Below are 6,372 nucleotides of genomic sequence, written 5' to 3'. Positions count from 1 at the left end.
TTTTCTCCTAGTTGTGAGGAAGCGAACAAGTTTTGGTGCCATTGTCAGGGATTTAGATTTTATATTTTGATTTTAGCATTTTGGAATACGGTGCTTAACGAGATCTTTAACTTTTCTTTTGGTGGATTTTTGCAGTGAATGAACGATTTCCCGATGTTTTAATTTGAGTTTGACCCAGAAATTGAGCGTACCTTTATAAGGAGGAGGGCTAAATAGAGAGTCCATCATAGAGAAGAAGCTGAAATGAATCTGAACGCACCAAATCCGCCAGAAATGGAAGTAGAGAGAGTTTCAGATGTTGGAGCTAGCCAAGTTGTGCCAGTACCTCCTAGGAATTTTGTCTTGCTCGCTTATGATTTAGAGCAGGAAATTAGAGCTTTCGCGGCTCCAGCATTCTACGACTTTAACCTAGTGATTGCAGATCCTATCATTGAACTTGATAGATTTGAGTTGAAGTCTGCAATGTTTTAGATGCTCCAGATTGTAGGACCATTCCATGGGCTTACATAAGAAGATCTTCACAGACACCTATGGTATTTCATGTAAGTAGCAGATTCGTTGAAGGGAGAATGAGTAAGTAAGGAAGCTATGCGCCTGAAGTTATTCCCTTATTCTCGGAGCGATACTGCTAAAACATGGTTAGATTAGCTACCGGCCGAGTCAATAACTTCATGAAATGACTTAGCTGAAAAGTTCCTGATGAAATACTTCCTACCATATAAAAATATGGAGCTCAGGAGCAAGATGAACAATTTTCAACAACTCCCAGGACAATCACCGAGTGATTCATAGGAACGATTCAATGGATTACTCCAGAAATGTCCACACCATGGAGCATTATTGTCAAAGCCTTATGGGAACGATTCAAGGGATTGCTCTCAGATTGAAACGTATTATAATAGGTTGAATGATGGTACGTAGTTAGTGATAAATGCCTCTACAAATAAGGCATTATTGTCAAAGCCTTATACTGAAGCCTTCGATATGTTAGAAAGAATTTTGTGCAATAAGCACCAGTGGTCATAGTCCAGAGCTGCTTTGACAACGACACCTAAGGGCTTAATAGAGGACGATGTGGTAGTAGATATGAATTCTAACATCTCTTGATTAGCTGATATATTGATGAAAAATGCAACTCTAGGTGATGCTAGAGCTTCCAAGGCAAAAAGTGAATGTTGTACAAAGTTTATCATTCTCTTATTGCGAAGGAGAGCACCAATTCGAGAATTGTCCAAGCAACCCTACATCAGTGTGTTATTTGGGGAATCCACAACAAAATAGAAACAGTGTATATGGGAACACATATAATTCAAGCTGGAGGAACCATCCAAATTTCAGCTATGGTGGCAATCAGGAAGGGCGAAGCGTTGGAACTAGAAATGCTCAACCATATCATCAGAAGGCTCAGTTGCCCACATGGTTTTTATGGACAAAATCTACAAGCTAGTCCAAAGCATTCAGAGTTGATGACCCTAGAGGAGATATTCAAGGCTTATATGACTAAAAATGAGGCTAATATCCGAAATCAAGTGGCATTGCTGCAGAGTCGGGCAACATCATTGAGAATGATGGAAGTGCAGATAGGCCAACTAGCAACATAAATGAAAAGTATGTTGGGTTTTATATCCAAAACTCGTGGTTTGTAAACATAAAACAAATATTCATTCAATAGAGTTGTAATTGATGTTTCTCTTGGAATTGCATTAAACTAAATCCAATAAACTAACATCCGAGGTTATGTCATGTAACTGGAATAGTATATAACAGATATACAGTATATAGTTAATATACAACGTATATATTTGATATACAATGTATATATATACAATATATATTCGATATACAGGTGGATAATGTTCCAGTAGTAACCTAAAGGGTCTATATTATTTGGGTAAGGTTGGGTACATTATCCTAGTAACACTATAGATATTGCCCACTTTGTTATAGTTACAAATGACTTGATCCAAGTTGATCGTGTGGAGACATGCGAGTAGGGGTATCCTATACAATGCATTTGTATAAGACCAGACCGTAAAATAGTTAATCTTTAGCTGTAACACCGTTATCTAATAGATTAATATTTCAATAGGATGACGAGGTAACTAGATCTCAATCCTGAATGAGTTATGGACTCCTGCCTATTAGGACTCGTCCTTTGATTTGTATGGGTGGGAGTGGCCCGAGTCGCCGACTCAATATTCCTACCATTTTGGGGATGAGACTGAGTGGGGAGCTGGGAGCATAACTACACAAGATGAAATTCACTTCTTCTTGACTTTAGGGTAAGTAGATGAGTATTCTCTTAAGTGCTAACTCCAAGACTTGAACAAGGGGCCCACCCTCTCCCTGACTCGAGAGGGACTTCCAGTTATTGGTCGGACCATAACCAGGTTGTTCATTACAGGATTATCGGTACTTAAGATCCAAGATGTAATACAGGGGTAAAATGATAATTTGACTCAACTGTGGTTACGAAAACTATGGAAGGATCGACTCGTCGTTAATGGTAAAAATTCGTGGACGCAAAAAAAAAATTCTACAGTCAGAAGAGTGCAGGTGTGGGTCTTTATTGGAGTGACCGACAGTTAAAGAATGTTGATTAATATGGTTAATGAATTTAATCAATTAATCTCGTATCGTTGGAGTTTCTAATCTATAGGTCCATTAGGTCCCATTGCTAGCTCGTAAAGGATGGTTAAGAATATTTAGTCTTAAAAAGAATTTGAATTGTTCAAATTTGTTAACGAGAATCAAAGTTAATTGTATGAGATGCAATTAACATAATGTATGTTGATATATTATAATGTAAAGTTAATTTTGAATTTGATTCAAAATTACGAAAGAGATGTATACTAGAATTTGATTATAATATGGTTGATTAATGTAACGCCGCGCGTTCTCTGTCTAATTTATTTTAAGATTTAAGTTATGTCGTTGGATTCTCCCCTAAGCGGATAAATTAAATTCTTGGATTTATTCTTATTTAGGAGTTTCTGTTTTGGGTAAATTAGAATTTAAAGTCTAATTGCGTTCGATTATGATAAATTGAGTTTTCAATCTTGGGAACATATTTTTAATTTAATCTTAAATCCAAGGTTTTTGGAAATTTATGTATAATTTTGGAATTTAACTCTTGGGTTTTAGGGGCTAAGCTAATTATTTTGACATAGGTTTCGGTGAGTTTTAGTTCGGTACTAAAGGGTAATGTTGGACTTTCTTTTAGATTTTTGGGTTATTGGGATTCTACTTTTCAAACAAATAAGTGAAAAAGGTTTGATAAAAGAAAAAGGAAAAGGAAGAAAACAAAACAAAAATTAAAATACCAAAACCCTAGCTTTTTCCTTCACTCTCTTTGTCTTCTTCATCCAAGACTCTAAACTGCCCCCTCTCCTCTTAGATTTCTCTAAGCTGCCCACCCTAGCAGTTCCAGCGACCTGTGGCGGCCAGTGTCGAGCAGCAGCGCGACTCCCCCGCAGCCAGTGACAACCTGACGATAGCAGGAGGCTGCGGCACGTGATCTCTCCACGAACATCCGAAGATTTCAGCGTTATCTGTCAATCTCCCAGCCAAACGATTACGTCTTTTAGCGACCCATGTCATTCCCGACGCTCTCCAATGTTACCCACGAGCAATGACGGGATTCGTGTTTAGGCCATATTCGACATGTTCAGATAGCTTCAGCGTGGCCTACTGACTGGGTGTTTATGCTGAACGCACGCACTAAGCGTGGTAACAATTATATAGATGCAAGCGCACACCTGTCAGAGTAATATAAAATGGATGGAGTATCCAAGTATCGATCCTCAAGGACTTCTAAATAATTTCCAAACTCTAAAGTTTTAAAGAATAGTGAATGTTGAAATGAGTGATTCTTGTAAAATGGGAAGTGGTCACAAATAATGGTTTTGGATTTGGGATTTGGACTTATAATGATAAAACCTAGCCCGATTTACTTCAAGTTAGCCAACAAAGAATCAAGGACATGCTAAGGATAATATGCATTTTACTTTAGAAACTAACGACTACGCTTCTCACTTTACTTATGTCTAAGCAAGTTCAAAGTCCTAAGACATTCCCTAATATGTCTATTATGAGATATATCTTAGTTTTAGGATAGAAATAGTCGCAACCTCGGGTTAAGGTCCTATGTCTAGGCTACTTAAGCGGAACCCTTATGTCTAAGGCGCTCCTCTCCTCGGTTTAACCACTCAACAATGCAAATAAGCAACCTTTTCAGTATTGACTTGTTAAGACTTACAGTGGCCTTCTCTAAATCCTAACTTTTTTGGGAAAACATGTTGAGCAATGAATGGAAAGTAAAAACACTACTTCTTAGCAACCCTTTTTAGACATAAAAGGCTAACTATCCATAACCGGGCTAGAGACGGGAATTTAGAAAGACATATTGAAGAAAATACAGCAAGTAAAATGGTTGAATGTGGAATGCATGTGTGAAAAACAAAAGTTAACTAACGGAGAGTTTTTATCGGGATTGAGAGCTTCGCCCTTCTCTTTCAAGCAAAGGGGAGTGTCACGTGCTCTTTCCTCCAAAAACACAACTCTCTTAACTAAAAATAAAGTAAAGGCAAAGGGAAGATAAGCAAAGTGCTGGATTTTTATAGATTTGAATAAGTAGAAAATGACTAAGTACAAATGGAAACAAAACAAAGCTCAATAAAGGAATGTAAAGTGCTCGAGATTTAAAAACCAAAAGTAACTAATGAAAGCAACTCAAAAGTACTTAGAAAGCAACAAAGAAACACTAAAAATGATCAAGAGAAGGAAGCAAGGCTTGATGATTTTGGTGGAGAAGTTGCTGGAATTTATAGCTGTGCAGAATTGGTTAGGTAGGTCCTAAAACGATGGTGAATCACCCATTTCCAACTCTTTTGACTGACCAAATCGTGCTCAAACTGATAGTGGAACACTTCTTCTACACGTATGCATCGGTTGGAACCACCAAAACGCATTGGAAGACGCGTTTCATTAAGGGCAAAGTTGGAAGAAAACCTGTTTTTCTGCAGGCATCCCAGGCGCCTGGCGCCTCCTGAGATGTTTTTTCGTCTTTTCGCTTCTTTTGATTAATTTGCACTCCCAAATGGTCCTAAAATGTCATAAATACAATATAAGCCATCGACCAACCATAGTATATGAATTTTGCATGAATTGGAACTCAAACGATCGAGAAAAATCCGAAACAAAGCTGAAACATTGTAAAAACAGCATCTAAAACCTTCTTTTTACGCATGTAAACAAGCGTAATCACCTACATCAATTTCGACACCTGCAGCAGCCGAGCAAACCAGATACGTGGCCTCTCCGACGCCGTTATGTTGTGACTGGTGACGTGGCCCTCCGACGACCTCGAATAGCCCAGATCCGTAAAGCCCAGAAACCTTCATGGTGTTATTCTTCTTTCCGGTGACTTTTGACGCTTGCCCACACCCAAACGGGACTAGATTTGGATTACCCATCCCTCTTTAGTGTAGGACCAACAAGCTCGGACCCCTTCGGTGTCGCTTTTATAGAGTCGAACCCATTCGACATCGTTCCCAAATTCTCACTTGAACTAAACTCGAGTGAGGTGTACATTATCATAAGAGAAAGAGAAAATACAATAAACTAGGACATACACTATACCCATTACATTTCTCCCAGTTGCCCTAGACTAATTGTACAAAGCTCGTAGACCTAGACTTTCGAGATGGCCGTCAAACACTTTCGCCTTGAGCGTTTTCGTAAAAGGATCAGCAATATTGTGCTCCGAAGCAATCTTTGTGACAATCACATCTCCTTGTTGCACTATCTCTCATATAAAGTGGTACTTCCTTTCGATGTGTTTGCCTCTCTTGTGGCTTCGAGGTTCTTTAGAATTTGCCACAGCACCGCTATAAACTGTGATGGGCAAGTTCATGTTTAGAAGGACTTCCAAATTTGTTAAGAACTTTCTCAGCCAAATCGCCTCTTTTGCTGCTTCACAAGCTGCAACATACTCAGCCTCCATGGTGGAGTCAGCGATGAATCCTTGTTTGATGCGTCGCCAAACTACCGCTTCTCCGTTAAGAGTGAATACTCACCCTGACGTGGATTTCCTTGAATCCTTATTTGTTTGGAAGTCAGAGTCAGTGTATCCTGTAAGGATCAAATCCTTAGAGCCATAAACGAGCTTGTAGTCCCTCGTTATCCTAAGATACTTGAGGATTCCCTTAACAGCAGTCCAGTAATCATATCCTGGGTTAGATTGGTACCTACTGACCATCCCTACTACATAGCAAATGTCAGGCCTAGTGCACAACATAGCGTACATCAGGCTGCCCACTGCTGAAGCATAGGGTATACGTCTCATATCCTCAACCTCTTGAGGTATCTCAG

General features: G+C 39.0%; 1 non-coding gene across 1 annotated transcript; it reads right to left on the bottom strand.

The window, feature by feature from the left end:
- Positions 1 to 729: 729 nt before the first annotated feature.
- LOC148211803 (small nucleolar RNA R71) lies at positions 730 to 836 on the bottom strand. Its single transcript, XR_015790638.1, has one exon. It is a non-coding gene; the product is annotated as a small nucleolar RNA R71 (small nucleolar RNA).
- Positions 837 to 6,372: the final 5,536 nt, after the last annotated feature.

Source organism: Momordica charantia (genome assembly GCF_013281855.1).
Source record: "Momordica charantia cultivar OHB3-1 chromosome 4 unlocalized genomic scaffold, Mcharantia_2.0 BLBB01000004.1, whole genome shotgun sequence".
NCBI classification, from domain to species: domain Eukaryota; kingdom Viridiplantae; phylum Streptophyta; class Magnoliopsida; order Cucurbitales; family Cucurbitaceae; genus Momordica; species Momordica charantia.
The sequence above is the reverse complement of the archived record's forward strand: the minus strand, read 5'-3'. Positions and strand labels throughout refer to the sequence as shown.